This window comes from Lygodium microphyllum, chromosome 19 (assembly GCF_053477565.2).
Source record: "Lygodium microphyllum isolate KBCC chromosome 19, Lygodium_microphyllum_v1.1.10, whole genome shotgun sequence".
Lineage (NCBI taxonomy): Eukaryota > Viridiplantae > Streptophyta > Polypodiopsida > Schizaeales > Lygodiaceae > Lygodium > Lygodium microphyllum.
The window spans coordinates 36,969,841-36,993,634 of record NC_141153.1 but is presented as its reverse complement, the minus strand read 5'-3'; the positions used below and the strand labels follow the sequence as shown (position 1 = coordinate 36,993,634).

The 23,794-nt window shown below is 40.1% G+C and overlaps 1 protein-coding gene across 1 annotated transcript in view; it reads right to left on the bottom strand.

Annotated features, from left to right (window-relative positions):
* Positions 1 to 4,336: 4,336 nt before the first annotated feature.
* LOC148019755 (protein LOL2-like) overlaps positions 4,337 to 23,794 on the bottom strand; it is a 35,500-nt gene continuing 16,042 nt past the window's right edge. Inside the window, exon 8 of the mRNA XM_087699911.1 lies at positions 4,337 to 4,458. The gene's annotated coding sequence lies outside the window, so the exon portion shown is untranslated. The remainder of the gene's footprint in view (positions 4,459 to 23,794) is intronic.

Sequence of the window (23,794 nt, the reverse complement as noted above, 5' to 3'; positions counted from 1 at the left end):
TGTCCATAACGAACACCTTAAACTTTGCCAAATACTTACTCAATGGTGATGGTGTCTCAAGGACAACCCTAAGGCTAATTTTCTCATCCTTGAGGAGCTACTCCAATAATGTGAGTGGAAATGAACCAAGATACACCAAGCACTATTTCATTATCATAATAACCTACTAGTGTTGTCAATCAAACCAGAAGACTCAAGGGATGATACTACTAGGTTATTTGTAACGTACCCACCTTTATTACGTGATGAGTAATGTTTTAGTAGTCGCCTAGAGTTTACCTTCTAGCCATTGTCATCTGTACTCTAACCAAAATTATTAGATTTTGTTCGGCTCTATAACTCCAGGTCTATTCCGCAGGGGAAGCGTCCTGTCATTGCCCATAGAGGATTGACCTAAAGGTTCTTAATTGACCTAATAGTCACCTATCAACAACTAGCTCACATTCGGAGGTGTCCTTTGAGAGGCTTCTTGTCTGAAAGAAGTGACTACCATTACCCTTGGTTCCTAGAGTACAACGCTTTTTTCCAGTAGCAAACTAAGGATTTATGAAATCTCTCGCAATGCTCTGGCATAACTGCCATACCTTTCCCCTAAGATAAGTTATAGTTCGAGTTCTAAGACTAAATCCTAGGTAATTCAGTAAATTGGCCCTTCCTAGAGTTTCTTCCTAGCATTTGTTTTTGGGTAAACCTCTCGGCTAATCGAGACCACCCTACCATAGGACTAGATTCCTCAGGAATCCATCCACCCGCTTCTCTCTATGGAAGTTCTTAGTTATCTAATTACCTACCACATTACATGAAACATATAAAAACATCTTCATTAATTAAAAAGAATCCTTTCATGCACAATTGTTTGTTTGCATAACACGGACATACATCCAGAATTTAAAAAATTCATTGATTATGTTCCATAATGTGCGTTCTCCTGCCCACACATGAGAAAATTTACAATTTCATGTGTTGTCCCATCCGGCGTATCTGCACGTCAGCAAGATCAAATCCACTTATAGCTAGCGTTTTTAGGTGTCCCAAGTAGAACTTGGGCCATATAGGGGTTAAGGTTTATTCTTGTAACCAAGTTTCTTGGCCTTAAGTCAGTTTCTTTAACTTATGGATATTTCCGGTCTTAAAATCTTCTATCAAAGCTTCTAGATTAAACTATATCCTTGACTAATTTCTTTGGGGTTCGTTCTTAATAAATCTGTCTTGAAAATTTCCTCATGATTTCTCTTGAGTTCTAGAATTTTGTAGTTTTTCTAACAGTTTCTAGCCTATAAGATGTTCTAATAATTTACCAAGTGAATACTCTAAGATTGCACTATTTCTTAAGAGACTTATCTTATTTCTATTGAATTCTGATAGTTTTTTTTAAAAAAAACCTGTGGTATCGCTATTGGTAAAGGGTTGTTATCCACGCTCTGACTTCGTTAGTGAAACCCATGCTCAGAACTCCAATTGTTGCTTCCACATTTGTAGGATCATTCGCGATTTCTACTTTTGAATTCTTTTTCCTTGGGGCCATGACAAAAATATGATTCGTAGAAGAAGAATAACACGGTAGTAATACCAATTGGCAAGGGTGTAAGACTCTCGATGATGATGATGGTTATTGCAGGATTCAATGATGTAGGCCTCATAGATGGTTCTTCTTGCCTCGTGGATAACAATACTTGTCTCTCTCTAGTAGATGGAATAGGGACGAGAGCAGAGGTATGACTTCTAACTGGATTGATAGAATATGATAGAGTTCTTTAGTGTCTTCTCTTGTCGGATTAGAGAAGAAGAGGATGAGAGACCTTCAGCGTATCCCCTATTGAAAATGTCTCTTCATCTCGCGGAATAGAGTCTCCTCCTTCTCAATTAGTGTCTTGTCCTCATCAAGATTTCTCTTTTTCCCCTTCCTGGTCATCCCCAAGCCCTCAATTTATAGTTTTGCAAGGGGGGGGAGGGGGGGTAAAAGAGAGGACGCTTGAATTTTTAGCATTTTTCAATGACATCATCAATGACAAAGAGAGAACACTTTCTTTTAGCGCTTCTAATGATATCATTGATGATGATACGACTAAGGTGGTGACCAAGACATAGACCTTGGCATCTTGGCCATGGCATACTTGGCAACGGATTACGATGGCTTCATTGGCGTTGTTGACTGTGCATGAGAAGCTCCCACTAGCCTATAGGAAAATCTTCCCAAGAGGTCACCCATCTCGACAATGTCGTCACCCAAATGCACTTAACAGCCAAGTGACTATCCACTAGACTAGTTCTTTTTGTTGTTCTATACTACAAACATAGTTTTAATAAGTTAGTCTTGGGAGGGTCTCCCAAGTGTTTCTTCCATGAACTCGCATATAATACCTTATTAATAATAATAATTATCTTCATAATGAGAGTGAGTTTAATAATTAGAGCTAGTTTTTTTTAAAATGTGCAACATAAATTAAAAAAATTAGAATGTATACGCACATTAAAATAAACTAAGTAATGGGGACATTACATTATTACTTCCATTATTTTACACATTTGTGATTTTTACTATAAATTTTCCAATCAAGGGCCAGTTGTGGGTTTAGGTCCTCAACACATGCCATGTATTAATGATCAGGTGATACAAAGGGTTATGCTTATGTGGATATGAGGAGTCATGAATTAGGGGATTCCATTGGCCACAAATGTAACAAACGTTCAAGCAAGGACAACCCTTGGTTTGTATGCAAGCTAGGATAGCCACTAGTTCCATAAAGTTTGATGTCAGCATGCCATGACTTAATATGCATGACATGTTATGTGTTGACATGTATATAATGCCATGTGGCATCCTCTTGTAACGATATGTGTTTTCCTTAACCTCTCTAAGCTATACTATAAATAGGGGTCATGGGCTACAAGCCCTTCATTCTTACTAACACTAGTTGTTAGGCTCTTGCAAGGTAATTTCTCTTTCAATTCTTGTCTTGATCTTGTCTTGTCTTGTAATCAAGCCATGCTCTTGCGAGCATTCTTTTGTAATTGAGTTCTCTATTAATCAAGTTATCTCACAATCTAGTTCTAGTTCAATTTCTCTTTCAAGTTCTTCTCTTGTAAGTTCTCTCACAATCTCCTCACTCTCGAAGAGCACTTGCCATGGCTATAACAATTTGCCAAGACTCTCTTACCACAATCTTGCCTAGTCATGATGGATTCCATGATGTAAGGTATTGTTACTTCTTTACAAAGTATCCAGCAAAATCCAAGAGCTTCAAGAAAGTAATGCAATGCTACAAGTCGAGCAACCATAAGCTTTGGGCTTAGCTGTGCAAGTCCTACAACAACAACTTCAAGAAATTCAAGAGACAAGCCTACATCAAACCAAAGGTTCATCAGCTCTACTACTAGCAACGTTCATGATCAACATAAGGAAAAACCAAATGTTAATTTTCTAGAGAAATTTGATAGCACAATGTCAAAATTAGAGGTTTCCTACAATAGCTATGATTGTTAATATGTATGCAACTGGATCGTTATCCAAATGATGCTTCTTGGATTGACCTCCTAGGAACTCTGCTCTCAGGTACAACTCTTTCTTGGTTTCCCCCCTTTCTTGAGAAGGAATCCCCACATTTCTATATAATTTTGAGGTCTTCATACAAGAGTCCCCTGCTACATTTGGAGAACTAGACAAAGCAAGAGTAAGATTAACAAAAAGGCCTTTTGTGTCATGGTTTGTACCCTTGCACATCTTTGTAGCTTGTTCTAAATTAGCAAATTTACAAAGGAAAAATGTTTCATGGCTAAGTAGGATGATTTCAGCAGAGGATTTGGACAATGTTCTAGGACTATCCTAGAAATTTAGGAAATGTGACCACAAGGGTGATTTTATATGGTGCAATGCATGTCCTAAGTCTTTGGATATATCTTAAAGATCTCTTAGCAATTTCTTATTATGGATTTTGATTATAGGAGATACAAACTTAGATATGGTACTTGGGTTCCTTTAGATTCTGATGTTGATTGTATTCCAATAAAAGTGGACGTGCGAGTAACTAGACAAGAAGAAAAGAAGGTTAATACAACTTCTAAATGGAGTCTAAAGGATATAAGAGACTCCTTGGAGTTTCTAGATAATAAAACTCTTGGGTATGATTTCATCAAAATCAATGGCATCTTATATGAGGTGTTTACCTTCTAGAATTTTGAGTTTTGAACTATGAATATATAAAAAATCTCAAAACTTGTTTTCTCTCACAAACATTATTTCCAAAGGTATTCTTCAATAGACACTCATAAACATTTCAAAGAACTCATGTAAGCAAGATCCAAAAATTTCATTATATGTGAGTCACAAAATTGAAGTACAAATGTACAAAGGAAATGTAACTGTAGGACAAATGTATAAAGAAACAAACATATATATGACTCAAAGCCTTTGTACCTCTTCCTTATTTACCATACATATGACTCAAGGAAATCTTTGCACTGAAATAAAACATACAAAACTTAGTTGAGAATATGAGAATTTTAACTTAAAAGCAAAAGACAAAAGATTTACATTCATCCCATCTATGCTTAGCAACTGTGAATCTATAGTCTTGCAAACATTCAAGATAACTCTCTCCATCCACAATTATGTGCATCACTTTGTAGTGGGACCACTTGAAGGAGAAACACGAAAGGTCTCTCAGAGTCAACAATATCTTAAAAATTGGCATCCAAGTGGAACATAACAAGTCTAGGAGCACTAAAAATGAAAGCTCTTTTAGGAAATAGTAAAGACTACGTGCAACAAATCTAGAAAACAAGAGAAGACTATTGACAATACATTTTTACCATGCCATGAATTCTTAAAAGAGAATTCATAAGGATGACCTTTCATGAAAGAATATCAAAGTAGATCAAACTCCAATGACCCCTATAAAGAAAACATTAGCTAACAACAAATATGGAAAAAAATCACCAAAAGCAACTGTGTACAATGGATTTACCTTTCAATGTATGGAAAAAAGATGTGTGTGTGTGGCACTATCAAAAAATTTAAAAAGTCCTGCATTATTTAAACCAAATTTTGAAAAAATATCCACAGAGAAAAGTGGATCAATAATGACAATGTTATTTTTCTTTTTTAGTCAAACAATTGTTCTTTTTTAGTCGAACAATTGAATGTCTTTCATAGAGGCATGTATCATTTGATATCTTGTTTCTAGATAACCTATGAATTTATCCTTGGATGTCTATTGTAAATGTAAAATAAAACAATATAGTACATTTGTTACAACGAGCAAGAAGTAGTGCTTGTACCAAGTAGTGGAACCACAAATCATATCTATGTTACATGGTACAATTACTTGTTATGCACGTATTATTGTATAATATAGTCGTTTGTGAATTTTTTCCTTGATGTGAGTGCATGTTTCCTACCCCTAAGAAGCTATTGATTAATATCGTCTCTTTTTCTATCATGTACCTAGATACAAGGTGGCCAACAGCTCATGGCTTCAAAGACTTGCATGAAGGTTTTTGAGAATAAATCTAGTGAGGAAGTGCTTTTGGGGTATGTATGAGTTCTAGTTGATTCCACATATGGTGCAATACGACAAGAGATAATATAGGATGGGCTTATTTGTGGTTCGTTTAAATTTATAATTGAAGATGTAGATGAAAATAGTGGATGTTGCATACTAAACCCAATACAAGAAGAATGTTAGCATGTAGAAAATGTCAAATTTATCACTATAAGGAGGGATTCAATCATAGTAGACGAGATTGGGGGTGAGGTTTGGCCCACAAAGCGGATATGCAAGGACTTGAGTGATATTGTAGAAGTTACAGGCTTCAAAGCAAGTGATAAAGCTACGCACAACCTAGTTGATAACCCAAAGTAAGCTATAAATAAGCTCAAGACATGTTACTTTCAAAGCCTACACTTGAAAGTTGGCTAGCCCAATGTGAGAGTACTCGCAAGAAGTTGAGGGAGCTCATTCCACCAAGAGACGATAAGTTTGAGCTTACCATGGAAGATCTAGATGGTGGACCCTTGGTTCGAGTATGGTGCCATGAATGTGGATCTCCTTATGGATTAGGAGTAAGCGGCAGGCAATCCTCCTACTCGTGCCTTTCCAATTTCATGAGAACTCATGTATTGTAGAATCAAGCACATCAGAGAAGGTATCTAACGAACTAAGGGTTGAAGATTGGAGCGATATCTAACTCAAAGGACATAGAAGAAAGCAATGAAGATGACATGACAATGATTTTAGTTGTTGTAGAGGAGATGAATATTTTCAATAGCACTCATGAAGGAAAGTCACTTTTTTCTAAAAATTGAGACCTTGAGTAAACTTTTTTCTTATATGTAGCAGTTGGTAATAAATATTACCTTAAAATTTCACAAAAGGGATATATAAAATGGTGCAAGTTTTTTAAAAAGGGGTTTTAAAAATACCATGTGAATACGTGTTATATAGAGGGTTAACGGACTCCCCAAGCATTTACATAGAAAGGAGGAGTTAGTAACAGCCATCTTTTTAAGTTATTCTAGCTTTTGGTTTGTGACAGAGACTTTGCTCTTGCTATAGGAGGTGATTAGCCTTTGTTTGAGCTTGCTCGTGAGAGATCTTAGTGGCGATCAATTCCTCAGCTACCATGGGGACTTTAATGAACATAAACTCGAATTCTTCCCAAGTACATGGCATCGTGCGTACATCAGCTGCTAAAGGCTCGTCTAGGAGGGATAGGTCCAATCGTTCATATCTTTTAGCAAGAATTGTTTGTGAAGGTAGCATCCAAGCATCTAATGCATGTGATCAAGTCATCCCCCATGTTCTCAGCTAGAGTAGAGGTCAATGTAAGAATAGATCTCTGCTCATAAGAGGGTTTAAGGCTTGGAGGTTGGGGTTTGACTAGATTGGATAGCTCAACAAGTGGTGTCTACCATTTCAGTTGATCCTTAGGATGTGGGCTAGCTACTTGTGCAAGGGGTGTGGTTGGGGACTCAGATGTTGTGCTACTTGTCAGTCATGAAGCCGTTGGGGTGCTAACAGCATTAAGTTGGGTCGATTTAGGGAAAACCGATTGTGGTTTTGGTTGGTAGACCTGTTGAGGTTTGACAGGTTTGTGTTGTGACTCAAGCGATTTAGCAGTCTTAGGTGGCTCACGTGTCTTTGGAAATGGGCTAGTAGCTGCTAGGTTGAAGGGAACATGTGCTGCTCTTGATCTTAGGCACCCAAATCCACTTGTTGCCATCATATTAGCCTTGTGCATGCAATAGGGCTGTAGGTATTCATCATGGCTTAACTGTTTATCGGGTTCTAGAACGCCAACAACAGTGTCTCCTACACCTAGAATGTGATGGTCGAGAGTTATGGGTCCATGCGGTTTGGCTCTTAGATGGCGGTGATTGGCGTTTAGGCACCCATTTCAACTATTTTTTAGCGGTGTTAGTTGCGTATCCCTTAGGCTGCGATTGATCGGTATTGGCAAGGCGGGACAAATCACGACCCCCTCCTTAGACTTTGTGTTAGGTACTACTATTGGTGGCACTATGGGCTTGGGTGGAGCCTTCCTGCCCTTGCTGAAAACTATTACTATCCTCACATTGCCAATGGGGAGGTGAATGTGTTGCGATTTGTAGTTGATATTGCAATGTGCGTGCTTCTTGAAAGTGCGTCCTAGCAGTGATACCTTACCTACGTCCTTGGTGTTAAGTAGCACATAGAAAATGGCACGTAGGCTTTTAGTCTCAATAGAGACTTCTACTTTGCATTTTCCTAGTAGAGGGTAGGACTATCCCCCAAACGAGTTGAGCTTAGCATTTGTGGGTTGCAGTTGGGGTTACAGTCCAATGCTTGTGAGTAAGGGTGTTAAAGTCAGCTCCCTCATCAATGAGCGCATCAAAAGTGCATGTCTTTTGAGTAGTGATTGTGATTTGTAGTAGATAAGCAGGTTCTACTACCTCCTTGTCTGTATCCTCGATTTTTGTGATGGTGGCTACTTTCACGTTGACAAGATGTTACAACATTGGTGGCTTGTGTAAGGGATGGGTTGGGGATAGTACTTCTTGAGAGACTATTGCTATTAAAGAAGCCTATGCCCTCTCCCTCTAAGGTTTCGAGCCATACATTGTCTATTCTAATACTGTGGACTTTGAAATTCCCTAATCCTTTAAATTTCATCTTCTGCTTATGGCCCTTCATAGCAATACTAGGTCGCCTTGCTCAAAGTCATGATGTTTGACATGCTTGTCAAACCAACTCTTGTATCTTGCCTTCTCACAAATTAGCACATGAGTAGCTAGCAATCAGGTCTTGAAGAGACGTTCCAGCTCTACTAAGCGTTCAATCCATGCTTATTTCCCATCCCATCACTCTTGCACTACTACTCTCAAGCTAGGGACAAAAAACTCTACTAGTAGAATCACTTCGGTTCCATAGGTCAACTTGAAGGATATTTTCCCAACTATCATCTTATAGGCTATCCTATAGACCCATAGTGCTGCCATGAGTTTGTTATCCCAGTCACTGTGTGAGGCAAAGACTACCTTAGTCAAGACATTCACTAAGATCTTGTTCATAGACTCCGCCTAACCGTTAGCTTGAGGGTAGTAAGGTGATGATTTCCTATGGAGGATGATCAAGAAGGTGCATAGCAAGTGGGTAATCACTTCATTAATGAAATGAGTGCCTTGGTCACTAACTAGTTCAATGGGGCAACTGAATCATGAGATCACTTGCTCCTAAAGGAACTTAGCCGTGGTTCTAACATCATTCTTTATCGTGGCTCGAGCTTTGGCCCATTTTGTAAGGTAGTCTATTGCCACAATGATGTATTTGGCTTGGGAGTATTGTGTTGTGGGACTGGTTGGCCTAATGAAGTCAATGCCCCATTTTTTGAATGCTTGGCATGCTATGACTAGGATTAACTCCATCGTGTCCTTACAAATAGAAACCTTAATCCCTTAACACTCATCACAATGCTTTATGAATCTAGCAGCATCGAGGAATAGGGTGAGCGATCACAATTGAGATAGTAGCACCTTGCGGACCATAGTATCTCCACTGAAGTGTCCTCCATCAATTCCACCATGAGCTTCAGGTAGCACATCATGCGTTTCATGCTCACATACACCTCTTTGCAATAGGCCATCTTGCCCTAACCTATAGAGTTAGTCGATGATCAATTGATAGGGTTGAATCTTAAGGATAAGGCACCTTAGTCTAGCCTTCTCAATAGGTCTCTCTAATAGTATGTGCTCTAGGATCTGTACTATGTCATTAGCCCAATAAGGCGTCAAGTGAGTTTTAAATAAATCCTTCTCACTGGACATGCTAAAAAGGTGTGCACCGGGTAGGTCATCTATAATGCCTTGTCCAACGGCCTCTCCTATGGGTATGCGGAACATGTAATATGCCATGTAGTGTTGCTTACCCTCGTGTACAACCACAAACACAAGCTTTGTTGACAAGATAAAGTAAGACTTGACGGTCAACAAAGAAGGTAAAGGGTGTAGCCAAACGATAATGCCAAATTTTCTTTATAGCAAATACCATGGCCAAACATTTCCTCTCCATTGTGGAGTAGTTCATCTTTGTATCAATGAGTTGTCTGCTACTAGCAAAGCTCACTAGATAATCAAGGTTATGTTTTCCAGGCTGGCACAAAATGGCTCCAACTGCAAACTTTGATGCATCAGTATGCACATGGAATTTTATGTTCCAATCTGGGGCTTGTAAAATTGGTGTGGTAGTGAGAGCCTTTTTCAATTCCTCATAAGCGTGTTGGCACTCCTCGTCCACTCAAATACAATCAGCAACTTGTAGAGTGTAGATTGTGCAAAGCTCATCAGAGGGATTCTTTCCAACTAGACTGCACACATAGGTTGTCAACAAATACTTTTGGTTCTCGCCTTAGCATATCCTTGAAGCTGAAGCACATTAAATGTTGGAAGGTAGCGGGTGTGTTCATCAGTCCAAATGGCATGACTATGTACGCAAACACACCCCACTCCATGTGGCAAACGCTGCTATCATCGAGGTGTACTTGAACTTGGTTGTAACCTAAGAAGCCATCTAGGAAACTATAGGCCTCTTTTCCTACTACTCTCTCAAGCATGTGCTCCGTGTAAGGCAATGAATAAGTATCTCTCTTAGTCATGGATTTGACTTTCTTGTAGTTCACGCACTTTTCGTTCTTCTTCAAGGTGATCACAATGGGTGATACCCAGCTTATGTGCTCAATCTTGTAGATGAATCTTGCCTTCAATAGCTTATCGATCTCTTCCTTCACAGTGTGAGCATGCTTTGGATTCATTAGGTAAGGTCGCTGCTTTACTAGCATTGGGTCAATAGTCATTGGGATATTATGTGTTATGACCCTCAGATTGACTCCTTTGAGTTTGTCTAAGAACCAAGTGAACACGTCTATATACTCTCGCAAGAGAGCAATAAGATCAACCTCTTCTTGCTTGGTCAGGTCGTCAACTATGGACACGGGTCGAGGCTTCTCCCCTTCCCTTGCTAAGTCAACTTTCTTGACTTTGGCATGTCCTTCTATTGGTTCACTTGTTTGTCCTTGTCTCTTTGCACCGAACAAGATTACTACCATGTCCCCTTTCTTGAATTTAGTGAAGCGCTTTGGTAAGTCTTGGGGTTTCTTTTGCTATTCGACTTCTGACTCTTTCAGTTGTCTTCTCTTCTCCTCCTTCGACAATTTGCACCTTAGGTGGACCAGCAAGTCCCCTTTGGTGCATCTAGTTTTAGATGTCGGGGTATCTCTAGATTGCTCTTAGAGCCTACCTTCAATTCCGAGTTGAACTCACAATCCTCACTAGAGGATGAAGTTTCACCTGGTGGTTCGCAGCTCTGAGGTTGACTCTGTCCTAAAGAGATGTGCAACACTTGGCTAGACTAGCCCTACTTGCTCATAGTGATCCAGTCAAGTGTGATCGCATTTAGTTCTAAAGATTCCTCTTTCAATTCTGAATATGTTGGCTCTCCACGGCTTAGAGTCTATCTTCGTTTGTTCGATTACTCTACCATCAATGTCATACTCTATTATATTGACATCTTCTTCACTGCTTTCATTCGAGGAATAGTAGTTTTGATACTTGTTATTTGAATTGCTACTCTTCTAACTGCTCATCGTCATCTAGGTCTCCATTCTCAACTCTCCTTCCATCCGTGCCCAATTGTACATAAGGTTTAGGTCATGCACTTTGGTCCATCCCCATCTCGATTCATCCATGAGAACTTGGAGCGGCTTGAGATTAGCAACTGGGTGACCAGCTAGCTCCCTTGTTAGATACTCAAGAATCCCCTAGAGTTTCAGTATGTCAAATGGGATATGAAAAGGGGTGGGTATTTGTTGCTTGCTAAGGTTTTTGGCCATCATACTACATAGTGGCACGATGGTAGATCCCTTGGAATCTGAGGTGCGATGGCTTTATGGGAGTCACCTACTATCTGTGTATCCTGATTATAATCTTTTTTCTCATTCAAAAATGGCAGATTGATGGTGGCCAGCACGTGCATCCAATCGCGCTCATCTTTGGGGCAGGGAATGTACTTCATCAAGGGTCCGCATAAATTCCTGGCTTGGGTGTCTCCTTTCAAGATAGAGGAGATGGCATTTAAGTCTATCGATGTACCAAAGAAGATCACGCTTTTACATGGGGAAACGCACAACAGGAAGCCTTTGAGCAGATGAAAAAGTGTATGAGCCAAACTCCCGTCCTAAGGGTGCCGAATTTCACCAAACCCTTTGAAATTTCTACAGATGTATCTGACTACGGCATAGGAGATGTATTGGTGCAGGAAGGTCACCCCATTGCTTATGAGTCCACGAAGTTTACCGATGCAAAAACAAGGTGGAGTACACATGAGAAGGAAATGTTGTAGTCATCCAGTGCCTCAGAAAATGGAAGCACTATGTTCAAGACAAGCACACAATAGTCTTCACCAACAATATCTCCCTCAAATACTTCCAATCTCAACCCAAGTTATCGGCAAAGCAAGCCTGCTGGCTAGACTTCTTAGCAAAATTTGACCTGGAGATTAAACACAAGCCCGGCTCCACTAACAAGATAGCAGACGCCTTGAGCCGGAAAGCTGACCTGAAAGCTGTCAGTGTGGTCAGCAGCAACTTCATAGAACTAGTCAAAGAGGCCCTAGAGCAAGACCACGAGATGCACAACATAATCAGAGATGTGGAAGCAAAGAAGACCCCGCATGGAATGTACACCCTAGAGAAGGGTATCCTATTTTTAGGCAAGAGATCGTATATCCCCAACAATTTGGAGTTGAAGAAACTCATCCTGCATGAGATACATGATGGCAAAATTGGAGGCCACAAAGGGCAAAGCAAAACCTTGGAGGCCCTTAGGAAGCAGTTCTTTTGGCCGAATATGAAGGAAGAAGTAATAAACTACATCAAAACTTGCCCCACTTGCCAGTCAAAGCACCACGATCAAGACCAGCAGGATTACTACAACCATTATTGGTACCCAACTGCCCATGGGATGTCATCAGCATGGATTTCATTGTGGAACTACCCGAGTCCCATGGGTACACAATCATCTTTGTAGTGGTGGACTATTTTTCCAAACAAGCCCACTTCATCCTGGCCAAACTACCACTAAATGCCAAGGAGGTAGCACGCCTCTTTTTCACACATGTATTCAAACTTCATGGCTTACCACTGGCCATAGTATCAGATAGGGATGGAAGATTCATGAGCGACATGTGAAATGAACTTTTCAAGACCCTGAAAACACAATTGAGATTCTCATCATCCTTCCACCAGGAGACAGATGGACAGACAGAACGAGTCAACCAAGGCATCGAAAACTATCTCCGGAGCTATGCCCTAGTGGACCAGAAAGATTGGGCCCTGTACCTTGATGTCTTGGAATTCCACTACAATAGCTCTATCCATTTGGCAACGGGATACACCCCCTTTGAGTTAGCCACAGGAAAAGAAGTCACCACACCACTCACCTAAGCATTCGGAGCAGTCAAAACGGAAGATCAAGATGCAGAAGAGTTCCTGAAGAAATGGAGAGATCAGAATGCAGCAGAGCTAAGCAAAGCCTCGAGCAGAGCAAGATCACCATGACTGAGCAAGCCAACAAGAAAAGAAAGGCCGTACTATTCGCCAAAGGAGACATGGTCCTAGTCAGCTCTAAGAATATGTCACTTCCCAAGAACATGACTCCCAAGTTCAATCACCGCTACTATGGACCCTACCAAATCACTCAAGTGCTGAATGAAGTCACCTACAAACTGGACCTGCCAGATAGTGTTTGTGTTCATAATGTGTTTCATACTCGTCTTCTGCGCAGGTTCTATCCAGACAACCAATGGGGACGGCGCATACCAATGCTCCATTCCAACGGTCCCTTCGAAGTAGAAGCATTCCTCCAACGCTGGGAACAAAGAGGCTTCCCCGAATACCTCACCAAGTGGCATAGGCATCCACTCAAGGAGGCTACTTAGATCTCAGAGGTGGAGGCTCATGAACAGAGCAAAGATGCCTTCACCCTTTGGCTCGAGGAGAACCCCCCTGCCCCTTCCAACGACCCTTGAGCCTCTCCAAAAAACCAAAACAAAGCGGTTCTCAATCATAGACCCCGACGTGCCTCCACTCCTCAAATGTAATTGAGTCGAGGGTGGACCCGCATGGTGATAACCATCAATAACTCCAAACACAAAGCCCCAATAATCCAGTCTAGATGGGCAGACACTGACCAACTTGCTAGAAAAGGCTGTGTTAAGACCCCCAAATCCTAGTGCGGCAGACACTGGCCAGTCTGATAGTATAGACTGTGTTAAGACCCCGCGGTCCCCTAGACCGGCAAACACTAACCAGCTTAATAGGAAAAGCTGTGTTAAGACCCCGGATGAGTCAATAACAAATGCTACCCTTAGATTGCTGAGGACAGCAATCCAGTAGCGGGGGTGAGTGTAAGGACTTTGTAGCTATATCATGCCGTTGCTACCGAATGCACCTATATAGGGAGTAGTAGTGACTCAAAGCCCTGCCTTGTTTCCACACTACGTGTGATTCCCTATACCCAGTTGTGAACCCTCTTATGTGTGGCGTCACGAGGGTGTAATCCTAGGATGTGTCTATGTTGTCCCGCTTTTTGGATTGAATAATACAAGAGTATACCTTGAGCTCACATATCGTGTTACCTTTCTATGCTGTGTTGAGTGCGTAACGAGTGCAGGTTTATCACACCCCCTCCCCCGACGTCATGTACACTGATCCCTATTCGCCATCCTTACTCATTAGTAATGACGTTGGCCGCGGTCCAACGGACTGCCAATTGCCCCTCATCATTGTCCAATTAGGTTGCCATTTGGATCAACGGGCTGCCATCATGAAATATACGCCACCACGTTGCTTCATCAACGGACTGCCGCTAAAACGCCATCTTCTACTTTGAAAGAAGCCACCGTTACAGTGCGTGTCTTCATCGGCAGCGCCATCTTTTCCCGTCATCGGCAGTCAACACTGCGTATGTTGCAGTCTTCCCTGCGAATCAAAGTTGGCCGACACCTGCACATCATCAACAGTATATGCCGCCATCATTTCGATCAAAGAAACCTGCCGAATCCTCCTGTGTTTCGTAGAACATTGTGGAACTCTCTGCGAACTCGACGCTTTGAATCTTTGTTTAGGAAAAACGTCACCAACGCGCTTCAGAGCATGCCGTCATTTTTCCTTTATTGCCCATCTCAATAGCAGCCACCATCACTCCCTGTAATTTGATGTCGTCGTCCCTTTTGCAAATCTCCCACGACCCTTTTGCCTCCTTTATTGCCATTCCGTTCTTCATAGGATGTTTTTTCCGTCACTGCATATCAACCTCCGCCCGCAGCTGTAACAGCACTACCTGAATGCTAATAATCTCACCAGCCATATAACGCACTGATCTACGAGCCTTGCCAGTGGGACATATACTCAGAATAGAGCTTCCATTGATTGTAATGGGACCTTTTATCTGCCCTCCAGCAACACTTTGTTATTACAGTACCATAATCACAAAGAAAAAACCATTCAGCATCAGACGTACCTCCTTAGGCGAAGAAAATATTTCTTGAATCATATGTTTGCCACCCTCAAATGCTGAATTGTTTCAATCCACGATTTTTTTAAAATATCCAATTAGCTCGTTTGACGAAGGAGAACCTTCCTCATGCACACATTCAAAGCAAGAATATCTTAGAACCCCCCCTAAATGCTTTAGTTGTATTGGCACTTGGGTCTCCATGCGATGCTTTTCTAAATTCTTGCAATATGGATATTTGCTGAAAATTATTGGATGCACCAACTATCACATTGGCATCCTCAAATATAAATATTTCACCACTGAGAAAACTTCTTTTACACCCAATAAAACATAGTGGGTAACTCCTTAGATTGTTGCAAGGATGTGAAATCCATCTTAATTCCTTGCCTCTTGTTTTCCACACCCAATTCTTAGCTTTACACTATCATCACTTCTTGCTTTCATGCAATGTGCCCATCCAAACATGATTTCAAGAAATATGCAATGATGAATCCATGATATGCAACCAATCAATCGATGCTTCACATGAAAATATAGATGCACTGAAGAATTTGTGCCTAGCCTATCTACATGTGCTTGTGCATCATGCAAACAAAGTTCCTTCATTATAATTAATCCTTAACCTCACTTCTCAACACTCATCAAAAGAAATATCGAACTCCGCTACAACTGACAACGTCCTTCACGACCCTCAAACTCACCCAACCACCTTACCCACTTAACCAGAGGTTCCTAAACTTACTAATGAATATCCCAAATCTTATGCCACTACAACAGAAACGAGGCATAGACGCGCATGTTAGACGCGCAAAGTCGGGCGCGTCTATCACAGCGTCTATAACTGCGTGTAAATAGACGCAAATTTTGCGTCTATATATCCGCGCAAATAGGTGCTAATATAGACACGCCAGCAGACGCACAATTATTTAACCACCTAAAATTGCAATTCACATAATTAAAAAATCAAATTTAATAATTATTTAACCACCTGAAATTGATTCTTGAGCATCTACGTGTGCGCATGATAAAAACCATAGAATTAAGAATACACATATATTGAATCATTGAATTAAAAAAATAGAGTTAATAAGTACTCGAAGTACCATTGGCATCCTCGAAGTGAGCAAGAACACCACAAACTTGGGTATTTCTCTTTTCATCTATACGTTGAGTTCGAAGATGTTTACCCTCACACCAAAGTGCATTGAATAATGTGCACTAGTCGTAAAAGATAAAAGATCAAACTAGACATGCTGGACCCTCACGAGGTGTTCAAATAACTAGACATGCTGGACCCTCACGAGGTGTCTGTAGCAAAATATACTGGGTAGATGAAAGAGCCCTTAAGCTATGGTACACTTACTTGGGCCTTAAAACAAAGATCATCATTACTCCTACTCTAGACTTGGATAAAAGTGCCAGTGAAGACTCGAGTGTTTTATGGCTCGAGCTCAATCTATGAATGGAAAAACATCACGTCCACATCTAGGTTCTATCCCACCCTTCAAGTTCAAAAAGGGCATGGGGTTTGGAATTCCTGGCTTTTTAAAAGGCAAGCCAAAACCATTGAATAGTTTGATGGAAGGCCCTCCCTTTTTCTATTTTGAAAGTGTTGAGAACGTTCCCAATTCAGAGTGGGAGACCATCAAACAGCATTTTAATGGCATAGATCCAGAGTTCACAGACTCTAGATATTTTTCAGCATGCTTTAGGCTGAGGTGGTTATGTTTATAACCTTCCAGTAGATGGAAGAAGGTTGATCCTTCCCCCTGCTCTCATGACAATCTTTGAGGTGCTTCCGAAAACAAAGAAGTATTGGTCCCCATGGGATCCGAGAGAGAAGCTGAATTGCATAAACACACGGGATGCCCCTAGCACTATATGTGGATTGATCAGAAAAATATTTTCTTCCCACAAAGAAAGCAAGATACCTTCTTATCTTCAACATGAGATTGTCCTGGCATGCAAAATATGGAACTTGGTTTGGGTCAGCCCAGGCCAAGCTGCCCCACTTGAACCCCATGAGATTGAGCTGGTGCTTGGATATGATCATGGCCACACTTGAGGCTGCTCTACCCTTTCAGATCGGTATATTGCATTGGGCAACTCATTTCAGGTCAATACTATTGCGTACAGTCTTTCACCACTGAAAGAATTATATCCGCAAGATTTAACAGTTCTGTCCTTATTCTCGAGCCTTGGTGGGAAAGAAGTGGCATTGCACAAATTGGGTATAATTTTGAAGGCTGTTGTTATTGTGGAGATCAATTATAAATGTAAAAACATAATAGCCAGCCAGTGGAACAAAACCTTACAAACAGGCCGATTTCAAATGGAGGATGATGTTAGAGATCTTACTGATGATAAGTTGGCTAAGATTGTGGATGCAGTGGGAAAGATTGACCTCATAATTGGGGGAAGCCCCTGCAACAATCTCTCAGGCAACAATAGAGTAAGCAGGGTATGACCAAACCTCTTAACAGCTAGTATTTTTTTGAATAGGGCATGATTGGATGTATATACGGCATAATTACACCTGGATCATACGCTAGGACATGATATACATGTATATACGACATGATATACATGTATAGGGCATATACATGCATAGGACATGATATACATTACCAACTTTACTTCTTTCTGAGTATTACAAATATACATCCAATCATTCAAAGCTAATTACATATAGGTGATTTCATGCCCTATATACATCCAATCATGCCCTATACAAATGTGATTGGATAGGGCATGATGATTGGATGTATATATAAATCAAAGGTTGACTTGTGCATTTGCAATATATATATATATATAGAGAGAGAGAGAGAGAGAGAGAGAACTGATCAATACACTCACATGTCTCATTTAATGTTGTGCACTTAACCTAGCCATGCATGCCAATTCATAGCATGAGTAGATTGATGTAAATCAGTTGGCTTGTGCATATGCAAGCTACTCCAATCATGTCAAGGTGCACTTATAGCTCACATATAATTTTAGATAAGATGGACCACATGTAACCAATGTGCACATGTCCTCTTTTCATCATCTTTAGCCAGTGTGTCCACTTGTTGTGACTAATACCAACAAGCCAACTACAAATCTCTTATCTATGAAATGTATAAGTAAATTAACTTGGTTAATTTGATGAGGCCAAGTTTTCCTTCCATGGACAGTGTGGTTGGCTATATTCTACTTCAAGGTTATAGGAACTTGCAGAAGTCAATGGAGCATCCTAAAAATGACGATACTTTAATTACTATATCAAGTCACTTCATGTACATATCTTTGATTGATTGATGGATAATATGCATTTCTCTATCTCTTTCGTATACATCTTCATTGCATTATCTTTCTCTAGCTAAAAACCATTCGTGCTTTATCCACCTATTGATACGTAAGTGGGATAATATGCAATTGTAAGTGGGATGGTCTAGTAAGTCACTACATATATATGTGCCAATTGACTTGCCAATGTGTTATCTCTTCAAGCTTTGTTATATATGTCACCACATAGGTCAATTGATTCCCTAAATGCATGCATTGATTCCTTAAATTGTTCCTGCGCGTCTGTAAGCGCGTGTAATAGGAATTATCTGCGCATATACATGCGCCATTACACACGCTGACAGACGCGCCACGCAAGTATAGAAAAATTTAAAAAAAGTTGTGGCTTTCTTTTCAAACCTGTGCTTTCCTGCATTTTTTGCGCGTTTTCTACAGTTCGAGCTCGACATCACTACTCGTGTCTATCTATCACTTCATGAAGACAATGAGGCAAGGAAATAAGAGTAAAGGCTCTTCCAAAAACTAGATATGAATTGGGGACCCCAATCTGTTGATGGTGTCATTTGGGAGTCCTTGTAATCTAAAAATGTATCTGAGGAAGAGTCCAGCGGTAGCTGCGCCTGTGGATGGTCTTGGTGGTAGGGATGAAATGTGCCATTTTTGTAAACCTATCTACCACAACAAGAATAGTGTCATATTTCTTTTATTTGAAAATATCTGTTATGAAATCCATGGACAAAGAATACCAAGGTCGCGCTGGAATGGGCAAGGGTTGCAAGAGGCCATGTGGTTTGTGACGAGTTACCTTGGCCCTCTTTTTTGCAAGAATCACATGATTTTATATATTCCTTAACTTCTTTTCACATATGGGGCCACTAAAAATCTCTTGAAATAATCTCTAAGGTCTTATTAACTCCAAAGTATCCTGCTGCTGGGGTGTCATGGCGTTGTTGGAGTACCTGGAGTCTTGGCTTTCCTGGAGGGATGGAAAGTAGATCCTTATAGTATAATAATCCATTAGTTTCTTGAAACTCACAAACTTCATTTTCTTTTCTCTCTTGATTTTTCCTCTTGACATTTTTGGTCAATTCATCATGCGGCAAGGCTTCATGAATTAACTAGATCAAGGTAGGGACGTCTTGACATTGTTGGTCAATTCATCATGTGGCAAGGCTTCATGAATTAACTAGATCAAGGTAGGGACGTCTTGGTGGCAACTAGAGATGGCTGCTAGCTAGAGGTGCTCTTGCTTGAGTAGTATTGCTCATTGTTGATCAAAAGCTTCTTCTCTCTTCTTAGGTGTCAAGTAGGATCTTCTTGATAAAGCATCTGATTGGCATTGTTGGCATCATGGGCAATAGGTGATGACAAAGTTAAACCTAGATAAGAAGTTACTCCAACGAGATTGACTTCGATTGAGGATGTGGATTGCCATAAACTATTCTAGATTTTCATGATTTAAATAGATGATAACTTTATGGCTGCACCCTCTAGATGATGACGCCAAGTATCAAAGGCATCTACAATGGCAAGGAGTTCTTTGTTATGGATCTCATAGTCTATCTTTGGAGGTAAGAACTTCATTGAGTGTAATGCCACTGGATGCATATGACCATCATCTCCATGCTGGGACAAGATGGCTCCTAAGGCATGGTCTGATGCATCAGTCTCCAAGAAAAAGGGCTTGGTAGGATCTAGGTGGACTAGGATTGGGGCAATGGTGAAAGTAGTCTTCAAGGTCTAATCCTTGATAAATATCTTATAGAAGTTGGCAAAGCCAAGGAAATATTGGACATCATGGACACATGTGGGTGTCTTCCAATCAAGAATAGTCTCGGTCTTCTTAGAGTCCATAAAGATTCCTCTCTAGGAGACATTGTATCCCGAGAATTCCACTTCTATCTGATGGAAAAAACACTTCTCAAGTATTGCATATAGTCCTTTTTCTCTGAGCTTTTTCAAAACTAATTTTACATGGTGATCATGCTCCTTTGGATCTTTTGAGAATATCAAGATATCATCCAAGTATATAACTACAAAATCATCTAAATACTCTCAGAAGATATCATTCATTATATGTTGAAGCACTGCAAGAGCATTGGTGAGGCCGAATGGCATAACAACATACTCGAAGTGACCATGCCTTGTGCAAAAGGCTATCTTCCATTCGTCTCCTTCTCTAATCCATACAAGATTATAAGCCCCTCGTAGATCAATCTTTGTAAAGATCTTGGCTTTTCTAAGGCATTCCAAGAGCTCTGGTATCAATGGCAAAGGGTATTGATTCTTGATTGTTATCTTGTTGAGTCCTCAATAATCCACACGCATTCGAAGTGACTCGTCTTTCTTCTTTACGAATAGAATTGGGGCTCCAACATGAGACTTTGAGTGCCTAATGAACCCCTTGGCTAATTTCTCATCAATGTTCTTGCGTAGTTCAGCTAGTTCATCAAGGGATAGCCTATAGATGGGTCCAAAAGGTGGTTGAGCCCCCTCATGGAGTTCTATAATACAATCATATGGTCTGTGTTCAAGCAAGAGATCAGCATTCTTTCTTTCAAATACATCTTGGAATTCTTGATACTTGCTTGGTAGCTTGACTGACTCGTCCTTACTAGATTCTTCAGCTGGTATAATGATATATCATGTAGGTCGATTCCTACATTGGCTCCTAGATATACCAACTTTCCTTGATTTTCACAACGTGTAATCTTTTGTTTAACCTAATCAATTTTTGGATTATGTTTCTTTAGCCAAGGCATCCCAATGATTATTGGATTTGTGGGACTAGATATGACATTAAAGCATACATGAGATTTGTGATTTCCAAGAGTTATCATGAGTGGTCGGGTTTCCTTGGTAATATCGCCATATGTTAGAGGTCTTCCATCCACGACTTCGGCTATTGACATGGACTCTTTTTGGGCCACATCATATACAAGAATGGTATTACTATAAACACAACAAAGATTCAAGTCATCTTGGAGAGCTACCACTATTCAGAAACCATAAGGGCATATAGTGTTTCCTTAGCCATACTAATTACTATAGATACTTTGCATTGAATTATATAACCATTACAAGTCCTTTGAATAAGCTCTTGGTAAACTCGAAATGGACAAAGGAGTACCAAAATCATATGAAGCCCTCAAGAAGGATCTAATTAGTGTACTTATCCTATAAGCTTCAGGTTAGAAAGTCACATTCCATGTGCACATTTGTGTATCAAAGATTGCAATAAGAGAAGTAGTTTGCTAGGCTAGTGAGCACAATATAGACTTTCTAGTGAGTTTTGCCAACAAGCAACTTATGAAGACCAAGATAAATTATTCCACAACAAAATGGGAAGAACTAGGTATGGTATATTCCATAAAGAAAATTTTCCATTATCTACTTGCCACATTCTTTGTAGATCATCAAGCACTACTCTGCATTGGTTGAATAGTGAGATGGCTACTCCTATTACTAGGATTCAATTTAATGTGGTTTGTGAGAAAGGGAAAGTAGCATTATATTGGTGATCACATGTTCCAGATGACAAGTGGAGAAAAGAAAACTAGAACCGATGAATAACCTTTCTGATTTCCACTTGTTCATGGTACAACAAGAGACCCAATTTTGGCCAACTTGACACCCTACTGGGCAGATGACATCCTCTAAATATTGAAGCATGGAGTAGTTGAGTGCCCAATAGAGAAATCTAGACCCACACACCTCATTCTCAAGACTAGACCTTACTTACTAATTGCAAGTTATATAGATTGGGATAGGATGGTCTCAGGACATGCTTTCTAAGCATGAATTTGAGAATGTGTTGCAAGAGGCATATGGAGGAATAGTGAAAGGCCATTTCAATACCAACAACATAGCTCAAAAAGTGCTATAATCACGACTACAATGGCCAACCCTCTTTAAGGATACCACTCATTTTTTCAAACATTGCAGTGCCGCCCATTTTGTCAAACATTGCAATGAATCAAACACACGAAAGTGCGTATAAGGAAATATCAAATGGATCTGGCAACTATAATGGCCTAATAACCCTTTGAACAATTGGGAATTGACTTTGTGGGTCCAATTAGTGCCACAATGCAATACTCTCAAGCTTGGTATATTATAGTTGTTAAATACATGACCAAACGGGTTGAAGCTAGGGCTTCTCATAAATAAAGGTTTCAATTTCAACACCTTGCCACCCTATCAATTTTGTAATCAATCAAGTTAGCACATCACTTATGCCAACCAACACAAAACTCCATCCCTATAGAGGCAGGGCCTACTCTCTGCTTATGGTAGGAATAGGAATTGAAAGAACCCCTACCATATTCTACATTCTATCAAATAAACAAGATGAAAAACTCACCAAAAAAATATTGAAGGATCACTTACCCCTTTCTAGCTATAATTATCTCAACTTAAGAGAAGTAAGGTTTTTGCCATTTGCATCTTGAGCTGAGAGCAACACTTGGTTACATGTAGCCAAGAAATGACTCGATCAATAAGACTTAATGACCTTTCCCAAAACCTACAAGTTCTTAGGAGATAGAAGAATATGTCTCAACTTGAAGCATGGGGAAGCAAGTAGAGTGGTGATACGGTATCTTAGAGATAGACAAGCATGCTTGGTTTACCTTTTGCTAGTCACCTCCCTTTTAGAGGGCTAATGTGCTTCATTACCATATCCTAGAAGGCACATTAGAGATTATGATTTCAAACATCACAGAAGAGAAAATTTTTCTTAAATCCCTAAGTTGTCAGCTATAGCTCTCCCAAAAGAATGTATTTATTCCAATCAAGGATCCTAAAATATCATTTAGTATTTTGGTTAGGAAGTTCAACAACTTCCTCAACCCAATGTTTAGTACAATGTGCAACTACCTCTATTTGTTGGTGAAGTTAGTGCAATGATTGCCCATGCCATACGAGGATGGCCTCCCACCTCTATTCTCTGATATTAACATTGGGATAGATTGTGTCACAATCATATGGTTTCATCTTTTAGAACCCTAGTTCTCATGTCTTATTGTAATGTCCTATTGGAAGACATGGTCTATATGTATCGCTTCTATTTAGAATCTTCAAACACATTGATAGAATTAGTTAGAGAATACATTCTTTGTAAATGATACTTGTCCAAAACACTACAACCACTCCCTAAGTACTAAATTATATGATTTGAAACAAAGAAGAAGAGAAAGAGAAAATAAGAAGAAAGAAAAGCGAGAAAATTCTCCAACCTAATGTAGAGGCACACATGCTTATTGCAATAAGGGGTCCTCAAGATTAAAGACACCTACCGGTTTGACCAATTTGCTCCATCTCTAGTCCCCCCTAGCCCTTTTTGCTCACAGTATATTCTAGGGCAGGATCCCCTGGACTATCTTGGTAGACCTGTCACCTTGAGCTTAATATCACACTACTAACCTCACCCCAATTGGTCCATGATAATAGTTCAAG